Source organism: Palaemon carinicauda, chromosome 3 (genome assembly GCF_036898095.1).
Source record: "Palaemon carinicauda isolate YSFRI2023 chromosome 3, ASM3689809v2, whole genome shotgun sequence".
Lineage (NCBI taxonomy): Eukaryota > Metazoa > Arthropoda > Malacostraca > Decapoda > Palaemonidae > Palaemon > Palaemon carinicauda.
Genome location: NC_090727.1, coordinates 136,666,655 through 136,687,218, shown reverse-complemented (window position 1 = coordinate 136,687,218; position 20,564 = coordinate 136,666,655).

Below are 20,564 nucleotides of genomic sequence, written 5' to 3'. Positions count from 1 at the left end.
GAGGGCTCAAACGGAAAAATAGCACAGATAGGATAGGAAACAAGGAAATAAATAAACTACAAGAGAAGTAATGAAATCTTAAAATCAAACATTTTAAGATCAGTAACAACATTAAGATAGATCTTTCATAGTTCAAGAGGAAGATAAATAACATAGAATAGTGTGCCCGAGTGTACCCTCAAGCAAGAGAACTCTACGTCAAGACAGCTAAAGATCATTGTACAGAGGTTAAGGTACTACCCAAGACTAGGGAACAATGGTTTCATTTTGGAGTGTCTTCCAAGAAGAGCTGCTTGCCATAGCTAAAGAGTCTCTTTCACCCTTACCAAGGTGGAAAGTAGCCACTGAACAATTACAGCGCAGTAATTAACCCCTTGACTGAAGAGGAATTGTTTGGTAATCTCATTGTTGTCAGGTGTATGAGGACAGAGGCTAATGTGGAATTACTAAGCCAGACTATTCTGTGTATGTGTAAGCAAAGGAAAAACGAACCGTTACCAGAGGGAGCTATCCAATGTTGTAATGTCACACCAGTCAAAAGACCCGGTAACTCAAGCGGTAGTATCTCAACGAGTGACTTGGGCCCTGGCCAACTTACTACCATATTGGCAATTTTAGATTGAATTTCAATTTTAACGAGGACTACATTATAATTTATTTATACCTATGTAATTTCACATAGATGTGAATGATATGGATCGTTTTTATGCATTAGTGTTTGTGAGTTTAATTATATGTTTTTGTGTTATGAAGCTCATTCATTTATTTTTTTTTTCCATTATAGCGGGATGTAAAAGAAAACCACGCCCTTAAGCCTTACTGACAATAGCCTCTGTAAAACCAACCTTTCTACCTCCGTGATCGTATAACTGGACTATTGCATAGACAGGATATTTAAACATATTAATGACCTTAAATCTACATTTCTCTGTCCAAGACAATACGTTACTCGACACCTGACTGAAAAATGATAAAATTGTTGCGGTATACAAAAATAACCTATTAAAAAAAGTGTTGACAAAATCATGGGACGAAACTACAGCCGATATAGCACGTATATATGAATTACCATTTGAAACATATGATAAGGTTTTAGTAGGAGTCGGTAGATTTCGAAAGAAGAAAAAGAGAACATAAAGATTCCATTCGGAAGATATGAAAATAGCATTGTTTTTAAACATATGACTAGGGAAAATCATCCTGTAGATTTTATGAACAAGGACAAATTGATACCAATGCCTGATACACATAGACGAAAACTAGTTGAAGCTATTCAAAATTTTTAGAATTTTAACATTTATCAAAATAATTTTAAATTTATTTGTTTTTAAGTAATATTGTCAAAAACAATGTAACTATTGTTAAGGAACTGTTAAAGGATGTAAACAAACCACCATGAACCTTGTTAATTTTCGCTGAGACTGTAACGGGTTTTCTATTTCCTACGAACCTTTTTGTACCTCTTTTTAAAAAATTGTAACCTTTTTTTCTGAAGAGGAAGGGAGATGGTCCTTTCGAAAGGCCAAAATTAATTTCATTTCTCATAGATTGTGGATTTATTTCATTTATCATACATACACGGAAAATTTTGTATTGTAATGTATATATACTGCATATATATATATATATATATATATATATATATATATATATATATATATATAGATATAGATATAGATATAGATATAGATATATATATATATATATATAGATATAGATATAGATATAGATATATATATATATATATATATATATATATATAGATATAGATATATATTATATATATATGTTTATATATATACAGTATATGTATGTATGTATGTATGTATGTATGTGTTTGTACAGACCATGCCATCCAAAGCTCCGTGAGTTGACGGGGACGCTGCATTCAATTTTCCAGAGCAGTCAATTCGACATTCTGTGCCAAGTCCTTGTCATGGCCATAAACATCACTATCTTATGAAGAAAATTTAAATTCTTTTCCAGGGAAGACCGGAAAGCTCCTAAAAAAAGTGCGCATGTTTGGTTTTCAGATCAGCGCCATCTATTGACAACGCTGCCAACTAAATATCTCAAAAAAAAAAAGAAAAAAAACCCTATTAGTGTATCGGTTATTTTCTTGATAAAGCCTTGGCATTGGTACAATGATGTGGGTATTGCTTTTAGACAAACTGTGTATTTTCTTTACACACACACACACACACACACACACACACATATATATATATATATATATATATATATATATATATATATATATATATATATATATATATATATGTATGTATGTATATATATACATACTATCATTATTCATCAGTACAGTAGTGACAAACATCATTCTTATTAACCACGACATATTTTTTGTTTCTCGACTCCAGGTATAAACAAAAGCTTAAACTAATCAATGCCATCTGTTGCAAGCGCCCTACTAACGAGGAAAAATGCTCACTGAAAATTTAGCGAATTTCCGGGTCTTCCCTTTACTGTCTTTCCTATCCTCAAAGGTCAGTCTGTTCAACTTCTGCACTGTAATTGTTCAGTGGTTACTTTCCACTTAGTAAGCGTAGAAGAGATTATAGGAGGACACTTCAGAATCAAACCATTGTTCTCTAGTCTTGGGTAGTGCCATAGCCTTCGTACATGGTCTTTTATTTCCTTTCCTCACTGGGGTATTTTTCCTGTTAGAGCCCTTATGGTTGAAGTATACTGCTTTTCAAACTGGGACTGTAGTTTAGCTAATAATAATAATAATAATAATAATAATAATAATAATAACGACAATGATAATATTGATAATAATAATAACGACAATGATAATATTGATAATACTAATGATAATAATAATAAATAATAAAAATAATAAAAATAAATAATGATAATAAGTAATGGTAATGAATAATGATAATAATAAATAATAACAATAATAATTATAAATGATAATTAATAATAGGGTCATCAACAACCACTCTGTATTAAATAACAGGAGGTCAACGGAACATTCAACTGCTTCTAATCAAATGGAAACAGTATTTCCAAAGAAGAAATTACCGCGTGAAAATTAAAAAAAAAGGAAAATTAAAAAAAAAAACGTGAATGCTCGTAGATAAACTATCACACTATAATAAAAATACTATTTCTGTGATACACAGCCACACCCAGTAAACATAAAATCATACTTGCTGATGATAAATGAATACACATCCAAAAATTATTGCAAATGCAAGCATTCGAAAATAATATCTTGCTCGTGTTGCAGTTAATAAAAAAAACTATTATCAAGACCTAACCTATCTAATAAAAAATGTAAAGAGCAAACCTCCAATTATTCCACCACTTACTCTCTACAGCCATTACACAACTACCTCTCTAGCTGGCTGGCTCTCCCTCTCGCGCGCTCTGAAGGATTTGGCAAACCAAAGCTAAACTTAAAAAGGTTGCAGAAAGTAAATTAAGATAATCAATCCTCCACAGCGTTTAGTGGGCCTTGGGTCTGGTAATATTGATAGAATTTCATACTTTAGTTCTTTAAAACTGTCCTTCATGCAAATGAAGTTTAATGTTATTAATACGAATTGGAGAAAATGGGTTAAAACACGAACTGTTTCCATTGTGGGTGTGGAGTAAGAAGAATGGAAAGTGGGAGACAGTTACCGATTCATAGACTCAAAGGATTCGGCCATGTGGATAAAATTAAGTACGACATCTAGAGGTTTTATGAGGGAGAAGGGAGGAAAGACTTTAGAAAGTGCCAGGTATATTATGGGAAGTAATATTGAAGAGCAACGCTTTTCATAATGAGGAAGCTTCAAAGTCTGTGAAAGTACGTGGTAGAGTTTGTTGCGGTGTTGAGGTGCGGCTGATGAGCAGTTTGTATGCATGCATGGAATAGCTGGAATTTTCAAAGGTTATATGGATGATTTAGTTGTTGAAAGCATAAATGTGATAGTGACAGTTATGTTTCTTTTCCAAAGGTGCCTATTATATGTAAAAGATAAACAACTTTTAATCTCTCTCTCTCTCTCTCTCTCTCTCTCTCTCTCTCTCTCTCTCTCACTTGATGTATCTGTTTCTCTTTTCCCACCACTACCACCCATTTGTGTTGTCCCGACTACTACATGTTGTCCATCACTTGAGATTTAATTAGTATCTCCTGAGTGGCTGTTTGTCGCGCTTACTTTTAATATCCCGATCGTCGCTCCCCTCACTCTTTCTTCTCCTTCTTCTTCTTCTTCTTCTTTTTCTTCTTCTTCTTCTGTTAATTATTACTTGATTTGTTTGTATCGTTCCTCTTTATCTTTGTAATTGTATCCAACACCAAAGTTGTAGAGTTAATTTTAACACCTATTTATTATTCTGTTCATTTTGAGGAGGAAATTAAACCTCTCTCTCTCTCTCTCTCTCTCTCTCTCTCTCTCTCTCTCTCTCTCTCTCTCTCTCTCTCTCTCTCTCTCTCTCTAATAGCATTTTTCTTTGAGAAGAATCATTCCCTCCCCTCACCCGTTCCATTCTCGGTGTATCATGTGACGGGGTTTCCATATAATACATTTTTCTTTCACGTGTCGTTGAGAAGAAATAGTCATATGTCCATAATTTTTAGTTGTGTACACACCTAAACATATTCTGCTACACACTTCCAGTAGATTTCGTTCTGAAATTAATTCTATATATTTACACGAAAAAACTATTCTCTTTGGAGTAATCTTATCTTACGGGGTTAACTACCACACTGTATTTGTTCAGTGGCTACTTTCCTCTTGGTAAGGGTAGAAGAGACTCTTTAGCTAGGTTAAGCAGCTCTTCTAGGAGAAGGACACTCCAAAATCAGACCACTGTTCTCTTGTCTTGGGTAGTGACGTAGCCTCTGTACCATGGTCTTCTACATATTTGGGTTAGAGTTCTCTTGCTTGAGGGTACACTCAGCAATAGGGGACACTATTCTATCTGCTTCCTTATTTTTTTTTCCTCACTGAGCTCTATTCCCTGTTTGATCCCTTGGGCTTATAGTACCCGGCTTTTGTAACCAGGATTGTAGCTAAGCAAGTAATAATAGTAATAGTATTGGCAAAAAAAGAAAAGAATAATGGACTGAAAAGCAGTTGGAAAATCCATTGTTTACAGAATGTGACTCGGTATTTTGAAAACAATTTCTCTTTGTATGCCAAATAATATACAAGGGAGAGAAGGGGGTGTGGATGGCCGAGGATTTCGTTAACCGTTGCCATATTGTGTATTTTGTGTTAGTTAATTCTTTCAGAAGAATTTTAGAAGATTTTGCCAGCGATATCTGCAACGATACCTTGCCTATGATTCTACATTAAAATTGACCCTAAAATATCGTCGGATGTTAAAGATCCTTGTTTGGTGATGAATTTAAAAGAAGAATTGCTTGTTTAGTCATAAAGAGTTAATGGGAAATTTCCAAGAGGTATTTAGTCAGGAAGAGAAGGGAAAAGAGAGAGGGTGAGGTTGCAAACCAACACCCCTCGAGAGAGAGAGAGAGAGAGAGAGAGAGAGAGAGAGAGAGAGAGAGAGACGGAGAATCATGAATCTATGTTTGAGGAGCATATTCCTCGATAGGGTCAGAAATATGAAGTATTAGCTACCTGGTAACATGAAAAACATCTTGGCTGTTATTTCAGAAAGACAAATATTAGAAATGTTTAAACATGTCTAACTAGAACACTCATAAAATATTTATGGGATTCCAGTTAAATTGTTAATATCCCACAACTCTTCCAGAGAGAATTTTTATAATCCTATTGAGATTGTCTTTAAATGCCGGTGGATTTTCTATGATGATTTTTCTAAAATATTGATAGAATTCCCATTAGAATTTCCTGGTAAAGTCTTATATGATTTAGGGTTTAGTTGGAATTTTCATGAAAGGCCATTGATTTCCTGCTTAAAAGTTTTATGAAATAGATATTTCATTAAATTAAGTATTTTATATTCATAACCCTTTCTGAGTGGGGATACTTTAACGAGGTTGAAAGGATTGTTTATCCCCATGATTAGCAAATGTGTACAAGTATGGGCCACCCATACTAGGTTGGTTTGTTGAGTGATCAAACTAAAGTCTCCCACCATCACCAATCTACAGTGACCAGCGTGGTGATGGAATTCTTGCAAGTTACCTATTAGGTACTAACAGAGAGGCGAAGTGAATGCAAGTAACTTTATTCATCATGATAATGCGCTTATGTACAAACAATTGAGGGCAACATGTAAAAAAATCTAAACACTGTGAAATATGCGATGGTAAGCCTAAACATGTTTTTTCTGTTATCATTGCGGGAGAGCGAGAGAAAAAAATATGATATTACAGTGTGTGATCATGTATGAAAATATGCTCCCTTCCTCAATAAAAAAAGACATCTGAAATAGGGTGCCCTGCTCTAGAGAGGTGAACTGTATTCATCTTCCAGGAGATACCAGTTTTAAGAAAGCCTTCATTTTTGCGAGGGATCATAAGGAAGGGGCTCAAGTAAGGCGGGGCGGGTGGTGGTGACTTGCTAGTGTTGGTATGCAGGAAGACATGCGTTCTAGTGTTTAAATCTTTCGGTATGTGTTTCTTCCCTGGGGGCTTGTAGGTCTGGTAGTAAGGAGTAAATTTTCCCACAAAGTGATGTAGTCACTGGAGATTGTCAGGGGATGTTACAGATGGAAAAAAAAATCATAAGGGACAACCAATGGGTTGCCATACAACATTTCAGCACCCAAGAGATCCAGGGCGTCTTTAGGAGTGGTTCTTAATCCCAGAAGAACACAGGGAAGCTGAGTAAACCTGTTGAAGTCTTTGCAGCAAGACATCAAAGCTGCTTTGAGAGTGCGATGAAAACGTTCAATCATTCTGTTGGCTTCAGGGTTGTAGGCTGTTGTCTGATGTAGAGTAATGCCCAGGAGGTTCGCTAATGATGTCCACAGTAGAGAGGTGAAAGTGGTACCACTGTTAGAAGTATTATGCTCAGGGATACCAAATTTTGCTATCCACCATGAGATTAAGGCAGAGATACTTTAGGCGGACAGTGCAGGTTGCATGGGGATGGCTTCAGGCCAATGAGTGAAGCAGTTATTGATGGTAAACAGGTAACGGTGTCCTTGTGATGTGGGTTGGGCACCTACTAAGTTGCTGTGAATGTGGCCAAAACAACGCTGAAGTTGAGGAAAGGTGCCCACTCCTGAATCTGTGTGTTGATGTACTTTTGAAGTTCGTCATGAAGTACAGGTGCAGACCCAAGCCTTAGCCTCCTCAGCAATCCTGTGCTAAATGAACTTCGTCTTCAGTAGCTGTGCAGTAGATTGGTACGAGGTTTGTGAGAGGCTATAGACGAAATCAAATACCTGTCAGCACATGCGAGCTGGTATCCATGATCATGGCCGACCAGTACTGATGTCACAGAGGAGGGTGACGTTGGAGTTGTCGAGGGTGATGTCTTCCCAACAGAGGGATGTGAAGGATGTCCTACATGCTTAGTACTCTGGAGCTTTTCGTTGGGCCTCTGCCAAGGCACTGTAATCCAATCCCAGGTGAATGGCTGCCAATGTGTTTCTTGACAGGGCACCTTCAACTAGATTCATTTTCCCAGGGATGGGTTGAAGGGTGCAGCTGTATTCAGCCACAGTGGAAAGATGTCAGTGTTGACGGGTGGATCAGGCATCTGACTTGTGAGTGAAGGTCAGCACCAAAGATATGTAGTCCGTGCTAATAACGAAGGGCACACCTTTTAAAAAGTAGGGAAAGTGACGGACTGCCAAATGCACTGCCAGTAATTCGCGGTCGAAGGTAGAGTAGTCTTATTCCGCCTTGGACAGTTTCTACTAAAGGAGGTCAATGGGCAGGGCAAGCCGTTGATAACCTGTTTGAGTAATGCACCAATAGTGACTTTTCTGGCATCAGTGGAGAGAAGAAGAGGGGCATGTGGCATAGGAAAAGTGAGAGCAGCAGCAGTTTATAGGGTATTCTTTGCATTGTAGAAGTCTGCTTCCTGAAGGGGATTCCACTTCAGATCTTTTGGCTTGTTCTTGAGGCATAGAGGGGGCCTAGAGTAACGGCGATGGTAGGAAGTATACGGGGATGATAGCTTATCGTGGCCATTAATTCTTGCAGGTTTTTGACGATCAAGGGCATGGGAAAGTTCTGAACAGCTGATACTGTAAGTTGGACGCCTTCAGAAGTGATGCTGTGCCCTAAAAATGATACTTTGTTGGCGCCAAAGGTGCACTTGTCGTACTGGACTACAAGGACGTTTGGTAGTAGGCTGTCAAGAATGATATATAAGTGACAGAGGTGTTCCTCCTTAGAGGAAGAGAACACAAGTTACACAAGTATGTTGTCCACGTAACATATGGAGAAGGGGAGGTCCCCTAAGATGCCATCCATGAGGCATTGAAAAGTGGCCCCAGCTTTATGAAGACCAAAGAAGGTACTGAAAGGGATGGTGATGACGGTATTGTGGATGTCTTCTGGGTTCATGGGCACCTGATAATGCCCCTTAAAGAGGTTGAGAGTGGAGAACACCTTCATTTTGTGCAAGTAGGAGGTAACTTAGGCGATGTTTGGGGGAGGGTAGTAATCCAGTTCTGCTTGCATGTTCAGATTCCTGTAATCTCCACAAGTGCGCAGGGTGCTATCCCTCTTCAGGACGATGTGTAAGGGCGACGACCATAGGTTTGAAGGCTTTTGGCAAAAGCACTTTTCTTACATTTCAGTGAACGTTTGTTTAGTGGCTGACAAACGATCCGGGGCCAAACGCCTGAATCTGGCAAACACTTGGGGCTCCGTCATTTTGATATGGTGTTAAATACCGTGGTTGGAGGGAATTGTGGGCAGGTGGCAAAGTTCAGGATGGAAGACTTTTGGGCACGATGTAAGGAGGTGAGCTTAGGCCTCTTTAGGTGCACTGATGTAGAGTGTGAGGTCATAGTGGATGGGTTGAAGAGGTGTCGAAGAGTATCATTCTGCATTGACTGAATGCTGATGTGCCACACAGCCAGGAGGTGGAAATCTGCACTAAGTAGGGCAATGTTACATCGGTAACAAGGAATTTCTAATGGTATTAGGTGCCCCAAAACGATCGTGTGAGTGTCTCCTAACCTTGGGTGGGGATCAGATCCATTGGCAGGTATCATGCAGACGTCAGCATGCTTAGAATGAGTACATCATATCCTGGAAAGTGACACATATAGAAGGGAACGGCAAACACCAATGTCTACCAAAATTGTACGCCCATACCTGCATCATTTAAAAAATAAAGACTATTGACAGGGGAGGCCACTCTCACAAGCAATGGCATATCTACACACTTTTTGCCCACTGACAACCGTCCGCACATTTCTTCACAGCAGCCCCGAATCGAATCTGGAGTGGTAGTAGCAGAGCTGCACTTCATGGGTGATAGTAAGTGGTTGTAGATGATGTTGGTAGGGGCATGAGCAAAGGGCGGCTTAGTTGGGTGGTGGGTGCCTTTGTTACCATTCCAGCATATCACGAGGCGGGCTACTATGTCTTACTGCATTCACGTCAGCTTCCGTCAGTTTTGAATAGTTGTCCACTCTGTCAGGAGTGGCGGTGTTGATGGAGGTCTTGAAGGTGGTGAAGTGGTCATCAGGTCCTTCATGGGCAAGGTATCGACGTCAGGGATGGCAATAAGTACAAGTTTAGGTAGACGCCGTACCCAAAAGTACAAAGTAGGTTCACTTCTTCAGGAGAGCGGTCTCCGACAGGTTGCAAGCAAGCGATACTAGTTAATTCCCTGAGGGCGAGCTGAGCCTTTTGGTCCCCCATTGGGTGTTAAGAGAGCTGTAAAGCTTGGCCGTATGGGCGGCTGGTGACTGTGAGTTTTGATCCGGGAAGTATGTTTTGAGGGGGCCATGTGCAAAGCGCGTCAGAGATTTCTTGGAAAGTGTTGTCAGGGATCGCCGCGAGAACATAGCAGTCACGGTCTTGATGCAAAACTGAATTTCTGCTCGCTGGAATCATGCGACACTTTTCTACTGGCGAAGGGTGGCAGTTTCATTGATGCAGCGTGGGTCAAAGAGTCAGGGTCGATGGGCAGCACTGTAAAAGGGGTTGGGTGCAGGGGTTGGTGACAAGGCAGCGGTGAACTGATCTTCTGAGGGTCGCCAATTGTTGCGAGATAGCTGTTAAGCACCAACAGAGAGGCGAGGTGAATGTAAATAACTTCATTCAGCACGTTAACGAGCTTATATATAAACAATTGAGGGCAACAATGTCCCAAATATTCAATCAATGTGAAGCATGTGATGGCAAGCTTAAGCAGGTTTTTCTATTATCATTCCGGGAGAAAACAAAAGATAGAAAAAGCAATAGCATTACAGTGTATGAACGTCTATGAAACATGTACGGTACAAAATGGCCAAACCCCAGATATAAATAAGGATATGTCCAAGGCCTTTGTATTGCAGTGGACTAGAAGTTGTTGCATTTGTTGGTGTGTATATTCATTAAATGATGTTGGGATTCCTTTTGTAATTTTCATGCAATACTTATGGGTTTCCATTGAAATAATGCCAGTCGGATTTCATAGAAATGTTATAAATGGCTGGTAAAATTCCAGTTAGAACATTTCTGTAAAGTCCTAATAAGGATCCAACTAGAAAACTCCATTTCTTTTTTTACTAAATACTTAAGTTCAACACGTTGAGAATAGATGTCCTAATAAAAGTATATGGAAATGTTCAATTTCATAAACAAACGACCCAACACAAGAAAGGAAAAGGTCTTCTGGAATTGAAACGAGTAGTGCATTTCGGCCTGAAGGGATCTCTTGTTCCCGATAGCCACCAGTACCTAAATTGAGGGAAAAGCAGCGAAAGTAACGTTAAGGCTGAGGTTTAATGTGTGCCTGAGACTCCGGAATGTTTGCTCGTTGCCAAATGGATAATACGAGACACCTTTTTCGTTATTTCAGCTCATAATGGTGCTGGAGATATTCGTCATGCGTCCCCGGAGGGGATGCAATATTATTCGAAAGCATCGTCATGCCGCTATACTCCGAAACGTCGGAATTTGCCTTTTCCATCTATCTTGTTCTTGTGCCCCGCTATAATTTCTACCCTCCCTTCTCTCCTCCCAATTTATATAGTAACCCACCTCGCACGTTCTAGAATTCCCTGGGTTTTTTTTTCTCTTTTTTACAGCGTATGAGAGAGAGAGAGAGAGAGAGAGAGAGAGAGAGAGAGAGAGAGAGAGAGAGAGAGAGAGAGGAAAAAGGGAAAAAGCTGACGCCCGAATAGAGATCGTCAGCGTTAGACTTTCGGTTTCCAGTTTTATATGTTTTTTCCCTTGTCATTTAAATTCCCTTTCAACCCCGGCCTTCTATTTCTCTGGCTCTGGCTCTTTCTCTTTTCCTGAATAGTGAGCATATGCTTTATGTAGGTGTACGACGCCTATTCTGTTTTGTTTTATTACAATTCGTGACCTCCATCTTTATTCGTAGGTCTGTAAAATCTTGAACTCCGTCCGTCATTCTCTTCTCTTTGTGCCAGCGGCTTGACTTTTACCCATTTATCTTCTCCTATGTGTCGGCGTTTAGGGCAAGTTGATTCATTGAGAATGGACTGGGAAAACTCCCCTTATATTGCTATATTCATGTGCGGGATGATACGGGGATATGAACTAGAGCTGCTGCATTGCAAACTTTTCTGCGCCTTCCCTTCTTCGAACCATACCCATATTCTGCCTATTCCATCCCTCATAGAATTTGCCTATTACATATTAATGCTATAGTTCTAATACCATTACATGAACAGGATTTATTCACTCCTCTGTGCGGTTCCTAAAAGAAAAACTAATTGACCCATTTTTCAGCGCCCTGTAAAATAGTTTGGTTGATGTGCTGCGCTTTCGGGGGTTACACCAGGACCTAAGAACTACACCTTTGGAATTTATGCTAGGCCCTAGTACCAGATTTACACCTTTCGTATATCTCTCAAGGGCTGCTTAGTATCAAGACCAAGTATCTGACCAAGTGTGCTTGGCAATCTAACAACAACATGATTGTATTATAAAGTAAATATCTTATTCGGGAGCAAAGAAATAGTTTGCAAGATTAAGTTTCGAAGCATTCTAAGAAAATCAATGGAATATAAAGATGAACTGTATACTCGAAATAAATGATAAAAAATCGATATTAATTAAAAATAAATTAAAATGTGTTTGAGAATGAAGATTGAAGTCATGAGGAGGAAGTTAAAGGATTTGAACAAATAAATGTATTTGGTTAGCTTCTTGGACCTTCTAGTATCCGGGTAAATATTCTATTTTGATATTTTCATTAATTTTTATAGTCGGTCATTCATGCTCTAAATCTACTATTTCAATTTGACGAAAACACCACTTTAATGAATTTTCATTTCTGCAGTAGGTTTAGAAGTTTGTGTAAAACGGTATGTATAAAAGTTTTTTTTCCAGCCTCATCCTCAAGAAGGTATTTATAGACTGTATGTTGCTAGGCCTGGTTTGGTCCTTACCTAGTGTGCTACACATTATTACACCAGTATTTAAAGAAACAGAAAATGATAATTTATTTTAGGATTTTCAACTTGAAAATAATCTCTAGGGGTTTAAAAAAAAACGCAAAAAAGACGCTTATGCCTTTTTTTTTTTTTTTTTTTTTTTTACAAAATATTTTATTTTTATTCTATGTTTAATATATCTAGATGAACATAATGAAATCCTCTTTCGTGTTAATAGGTTCCCGATTTACTGGTTTCATCGTGGTACCAAACCCTTTTCCACTCTCACCTTTATATTACCAGTGTGGGGTTGTCCCCCCAGTTATACCTAGCCAATCAATGACCTAGCCTGCCCGGCAGCCGGGTCTTAGGACCCAAATGCCACACATCCATCCATGTTCATATACCCTATACAGGATGACTGGTAATGTGCAATACGTCTAAAACTGTCTGGCTACACAGGTATCCACAAGATATTTTGTTGTTTCTATATCTATATGCTATTTAAATATGGGGGGGAAAATGTCATTTTAATGATACATTCTTAAAATCCGTTCAAATTTATAAGATATTTATGGTAGTAGAGACGTCTTTTCATCTTTTGATTTTTATAACAAAATCAAGAGATAATTTGAACAAGTTCAATCCTCACCTTTTTACCATCTGGCAAAATAAGAAAAGTACGTTTGTTTGTTGCCGGATTCAGGTGCTGTCCTCTTAAACTCTTGATAGTATCTCGAGAAATACTAGACCTTCAGATCCTGTGTTTGAAGGACAACACAAATCAAGTATATAGCTTTTTATGATAAAACTTTTTTTGTCGGCTAAACATAATTTCTACTTCATTTTTGTTTGATTAGAAATTTGTTTTGATAAGATTTGATTAACAATTGGCCGAACGTAGACTGCAAGAGTTTTATCCATGTTTGCTGTTGGTAGGTTAAAGGTGATTTGATTTATCTTAATTTGCCACGTTTAAATCCATGCAGTTACCATGCCTAATAACTGTTATGCCCCTTGCAGGCTATAAAAATGTATTATTATTATTTATGTTGTGATTGTTATTTTAATAGAAATATTTAGTTTTTTTTTTAGTTTTTTTTTTCTAAATTTCGACTGATTTTTTTTTTATTTACATTTGCTTTGATTTTGCTGAACGTCGAAGACGTAACGCAAGTTTCACACATTAATAAGTGATTATTGGATTTCCCATGTAGTGATATTGATAATGGAAAACTTTGAAACGAAGGAAGCTCTCCTTAAGCCCCTCGTTCATATTATGAATATGGTCTACTGTTGGTTGATAATCTTCGTAATAAAAGGCCCAATGAAATAAGAGAGAGAGAGAGAGAGAGAGAGAGAGAGAGAGAGAGAGAGAGAGAGAGAGAGAGAGAGAGAGAGAGAGAGAGAGAGAGAGAGAGATATTGATTGATTGATTGATTGAGTTGAGGTTTTCTGGCATCCTGACATCTAAGGTCGTTGACGCCGATATCGTTTATTGTAAAAAAGAAAAAAAAAGATACTGAATTAAAACCATAAAAGCAAAGTTGTCATTTTAAAAGTTAAATATTATTCAGAGAGAGAGAGAGAGAGAGAGAGAGAGAGAGAGAGAGAGAGAGAGAGTACTCTGCTAAAATAACACCCATCAGAATTCCATCCGTTACTTCGATTTATCAAATTATGCCAACTGAATAATTTTTTTTCTATTCAATTTGTTCTCTTGTAAACAATATTTTCGTAACTCTAAACTAATCCTTATATTTAAATTCGACTTTCTCTTTATTACCATTGCCCAATTTATTTTTTGTCAGATTATGCTGTTTTTCTTCAAATATTTAAAGGAACCTATTTGTAGCATGGAAGGTGCCAGTTTCTGTTTATTTAACATAATTACTATTATTATTATTACTAGCTAAGCTATAGCCCTAGTTGGAAAAGCAGGATGCTTTAAGCCCAAGGGCTCCAACAGGGAAAATAGTCCAGTGAGGAAAGGAAAAAAGGATAATAGAATATTTTAAGAAGAGTAATAACATAAAAATAAATATCTCCTATATAAACTATAAAAACTTTAACAAAAGTTAGGTCAAATGACTGACGATGATCTTTACCTCTTGTCATTTTTGGTTGGTCGAAAACGTGATAATAGACCAATGCAATTAAGGTTATGAGTTTAGTTATATGAATGAAAAAGATTCTAGGTTTGAAGACGCTAAAATAGATAGTGTGTAGAAAGCATAAGTTAAGGAGGCTCTCACATCGTCACTAGTGGCTTACGAGTACAGATTTATAGGAAGAGAGAATTTGAAAAAGAAAAATGCTATGGAGATGAATTTTGAAGTCTAGTGAAGGATAAAGTGAAGGTATAGAGGGAAAGAGACAAATTGAGTTGGTAAAAACATGAGCTATGTTGAGAAATAATTTGTGTACTTATCAGCACTATGTAGGTAGTGGAAAAAAGTTTCTGTTTTTAGGGAAGTAAATAGAGAGAAAGAATATGCTAACTAATCCTTACATGAAAGATGCTTATGTGTAGACGTAATTATCAGATCGATGGGATATTCTGAAATAGAGTTGAATGTAGAGGCTATAAACAGTGTAGACTTGGAAAACGCTCAAATGTAAAGCATTATTGCCAATTTCAAATTGCTGGTAAAAGTGTAACCTGAAGAATTGAATACATTTAGGGACTGGAAAGAAACTAGAAATTCTAGGACCAATAAGGGACAACATATAAAGTATGATTTGAAGGCTGACTAACAGGTTAAAGATACGTGTGGGTGAGGGAAAGGTTATAAACGCTTAGAGAAATCTGTCTAACGGTAAATGTAATGAGGTAACTTAAACTGTTATGAAAGTCTTAATGCGACTTAATGTAAAGGGGAAAATATTATGCAGGTTGCTATAGTAAAGTATGGATTAAAAGGTAATTTATTGTAAAGGAAGAATATTCTTATGGTGTTGACGAATCATTTGTTAGAAAATAACTGATTGGAGATGGACTCGTTTTGAGTGAAGGGGATGTGAGACACCTGTTTATTACGGTGCCTATTTGGTAACTTCATCTAAAGGGGTATATTACAAAGAGTCGGAGAAAGAAGTTCGGGTAGTGAAGGATGAATTTTCATGGGTTAAGAAAAGAAGTTATAGAAGACTGTAGTTTGCAGAATAAGAAGAGAAGCTTATATACGATTGAATGAGTTCAAAGTTGTAAGAAGATACAATTGGAAGTAAATGTGATGAAGTGGTAGATGGAAACCGGAATGATGAAGTAGTTGATGTCAATATTAGTGATTGAGAAATAGAAGAATTTGGTTTGGATTGGAATTTTAGGAAAACTGTAATTATATTGGTATAAGAGACACTCAATAGATTAGATGAGGAAAAAAGAAATCATAGGTTGTATGTGGGAGCCAAAGCTGGCATGTCCGATGGTATTGCTGCTGGAAAATTCCCTTCAGAATGGACGTTGAATAGTTGTGACATGTATTACCATTTTGTTAATACATCTAAATAATTTTTTGTTTGTAATATATGCACAGTGAGACTGATTGAAAGGATCATAATTATGAAGATTGATAGAAAAAGTGGAAAGAAGGAAAGCGGAAAAGTTGGTGAAGGGTATATAATTTGAAAATTTTATGAGAAAGATGTTGAGCAATGTATAAAAAGTTATGTATAGGTGTAATTGAATAGATAGATGACCCAGGTGTTTTGCTATTTAGGAAGCAAGTGATATTTTGTTAGTTAAGGGTGATTGTTATTTAGTAAGTGGTTGGATTTGTTACAATACTGATGAATTTTCATTGTAGATAAATGAAGTAGCTTATTTTTAAATTTTCTGCACAGTGGTGTAATCCCTGGTTTGTACAATCCTTGGTCCAACTAGTAAAATATTAATATTCATTTGGGGAATCCATACTAAGCAATTAATTGTTTAACCCTTTAGCAGGCAAGTGGCCTGTGGTGTTTTTATTTTTATTAATAAATCTTACAAGTGTACTAAATGCAGCCAGTATGATATATATCACTACATTTTATTTTAGCCAATAAGGGCACCTCTCTATTTCCTACTTAGCCAATTAGAGTGCTTTAGTGATTCCATTTGTGTATCACTGTAGTACTCAAAGTGTGTAAATATGCTGTAAATTACTCTCACTTTCATTATCCCTACACCATCAGTAATATGGTAACCTTCTGAAAACTTGATGCAACATAGGTAATTAAGGATGTTTTACAGCGATATGCCTAAAATTAGTGTGCATTTATAGGAAATAGGCGAAAATAGCTGCACCAAGTGATCAAAGTCTAGATCAGGCTTTTTGCCAGGTATTACAAGCATGCTATCCCCTACTTGTCTTCAATGCCCTTTATGGGTATAAGAATTTGAAAATTTCTCTCATAAAATATAAGTACTAAAAACATTAATGACCTTGAATTACCACTTTGTCTAACATTGATAAAAACCGTTTTCATATAATATTCAAATGTTTACAGGAAATTTTTACTAACACATTCATTTTATTCCTTTATATAGAAAATAGTGTAAACAATATAAAACTATGTAATTACATTTACAGACTTTGTAATGGACTTTACATTTGCCAGTTATTAACCTACTAAAAGGACATTGCATTTACAAGTTAAGTTGTAAACACATAAAAAGAGATTAAGATTATGAATATACAAATAAAAGGGCATGAAATATGACTGGCCAATGGTGCAGAATCACGTACCTGATTGGCAGATCTGTTGCCACTAGCCAGTCATACCTTATTATTATTATTATTATTAGTATTATTATTATTATTATTATTATTATTATTATTATTATTATTATTATTATTATTAGCCAAGCTACAACCCGAATTGGTAAAGCAAGATGCTATAAGCCCAAGGGCTCCAATAGAGAAAAATAGCCCAGTGAGGAAAGGAAATAAGGAAATGAATAAATGCTGAAAACAAATTAACAATAAATCATTCTAAAACAGTAACAACGTCAAAGTAGATACTGTCATATATAAACTATCAACAACGTCAAAAACAGATATGTCATATATAAACTATAAAAAGACTCATGTCAGCCTGGTCAACATAGAAATATTTGCTGCGAGTTTGAGCTTTTGAAGTTCTACTGATTCAACTACCCGATTAGGAAGATCATTCCACTACTTGGTAACAGCTGGAAAAAAACTTCTAGAATACTGTGTAGTATTGAGCCTCATGATGGAGAAGGCCTGGCCATTAGAATTAACTGCCTGCCAAGTATTACGAACAGGATAGAATTGTCCAGGGAAGTCTGAATGTAAAGGATGGTTAGAGTTATGAAAAATCTTATGCAACATGCATAATGAACTAATTAAACGACGGTGCCAAAGATTAATATCTAGATCAGGAATAAGAAATTCAATAGACCGTAAGTTTATGTCCAACAAATTAAGACGAGAATCAGCAGCTGAAGACCAGACAGGAGAACAATACTCAAATCAAGGCAGAATGAAAGAATTAAAAAGTTTATGTCCAACAAATTAAGATGAGAATCATCAGCTGAAGACCAGACAGGAGAACAATAATCAAAACAAGGCAGAATGAAAGAATTAAAACACTTCTTCAGAATAGATTGATCACCGAAAATCTTAAAAGACTTTCTCAATAATCCAATTTTTATGTGCAATTGAAGAAGACACAGACCTAATGTGTTTCTCAAAAGTAAATTTGCTGTCGAAAATCACACCTAAAATTTTAAAAGTCATACAAATTTAAAGAAACATTATCAATACTGAGATCCGGATGTTGAGGAGCCACCGTTCTTGACTTACAATCATACTTTGAGTTTTGTTAGGATTCAACTTCATACCCCATAATTTGCACCATGCACTAATTATAGATAAATCTCTAGTAAGGGATTCACCAACCCCAGATCTACGTTCAGGGGATGGAATTGATGCAAAGAGAGTAGCATCATCTGCATATGCAACAAGCTTGTTTTCTAAGCCAAAAACACATGTCGTCTATATAGTATGAAAAGTAATGGGCCAAGAACACTACCCTGTGGAACACCGGATATCACATTCCTATACTCACTATGGTGCCCATCAACAACAACTCTTTGAGATCTGTTACTTAAAAAATCTATAATAATGCTAAGAAACGACCCAACCACTCCCAACTGTTTGAAAACAAGGGCCTCATGATTAACACGGTCAAAGGCAGCACTAAAATCAAGGTCAATCATACGAACTTCCTGACCACAATCAAGGGATTTTTGTACAGTATTGGAGATTGTAAGAAGGGCATCACATGCTCCAAGGCCTTTACGAAAACCAAATTGCAAACTAAGGAATAGATGATTACCTTCGGCAAACCTATTAAGAAGTTTTGCCAGAAGACGTTCAAAAACTTTAGATAATATGGGAGTTATGGAAATTGGGCGGTCATCAGTGGGACTTGAGCTACCACAAACACATTTACATAGAGGAGTAACATTATCAATTCTCCTACAAGTGCTAAAAGCTCCTCTTCTTGCTAACTTGCGCAAAATACAGATAACTTTGGAGCAAAGAAATCTGCCGTCTTTATAAAAAACAAAGAAAAAGTACCATTTGGGTCTACACCTCCATAAGCATCAAGGTCCATCAACAGAGCTTTAATTTCACGAGATCGAAAAGCTAATTTAGTTAGTTTAGCCTCAGAAAAACAGGAATGAGGAAGTTCAAGTTATTCATTACTCTGTTTACTGTCAAAAACATCAGCCAAAAGGGTTGCCTTTTCCTTTGGACAGTGAGTTACTGAGCCATATGGTTTAAGTAAAGGCGGAACTGTTGCATCAACACCAAAGAGTGCAGATTTAAGGGTAGACCACTATTTATGTTCCTGAGTTGTATCCCTTTTATATGTTTATAACTGTTAACTAGTAAATTTAACCTCTATAAGGATGATGGTAACTAAATGTAATGTCATTTTTACATTTTACAATATATTTTGTTTTATAAAAAAGCTATTAAAATTTAAATTGTTTTAGCAACAATTTACTGTACACATTTTAGAATTATGTGAAAGCTTTCTTACTAATATTAGACAACATATTAATTGAAGATTATCAACGTGTCTAGTGCTTATATTTAAAAGGAAAAAATGTAAATTCCTATACCCATAACTGGTAATAAAGCCCGGTAGGATATATCATGGTTTCAGGTAAAATGGGCACCCCACTCGGGCTATATTTTTCTTGCAACTTTGCAACAACTGAGTGCCTGACTTTTTAGAGTATTTATCTGAATAAAAATGTCCTAAAAAGGCTTCAAATTTAACACACTAAGGCTTTTTATCATTATTTTTATGATTGCCTCCTAAAGAGTTAATATTGAAGTCGTACATTTATTTTAATATGTAGACGAGAGATTGACTGGTTTGGGGTCAATCTACCCTAAGATTTTGTTGCTTTATATCTCCAGGCCTTGTACTAAATGGTGATGGTGAAAGGAAATTGCACAAACTTATATAAGTTTGAAAGTGAATGCAAGAAATGAAAGGTTAGGATAAATATGAGCAAGAGTAAGGTCATGCTGGCAATTGAAAGAAGGAAAGTAGATAAATGAATGTTAGTATGAATGGTTAAAGAAGTAAAGCAGTTGATTCACATAGGCATTTTGGATGAGATATAGCAGATGAGGACAAATTATTATTATTATTATTATTATTATTATTTTGCTAAGCTACAACCCTAGTTGGAAAAGCAGGATGCTATAAGCCCAGGGGCTCTAACAGGGAAAATAGCTCAGTGAGGAAAGGAAACGAAGAAAAATAAAATGCTTTAAGAGGAGCAACAACAATAAAGTAGATATCACCTATATAAGCTATAAAAACTTTAACAAAATAAGAGGAAGAGAATTAAGACAGAATAGTGTGCCCGAATGCACACTCAAGCAAGAGAACTCTAACCCAAGACAGTGGAAGACCATGGTATAGAGGTTATGGCACTACCCAAGATTAGAGAACAATGGTTTGATTTTGGAGTGTCGTCCTAGAAGAGCTGCTTACCATAGCTAAAGAGTCTTTTCTACCCTTATAAAGAGGAAAGTGGCCAC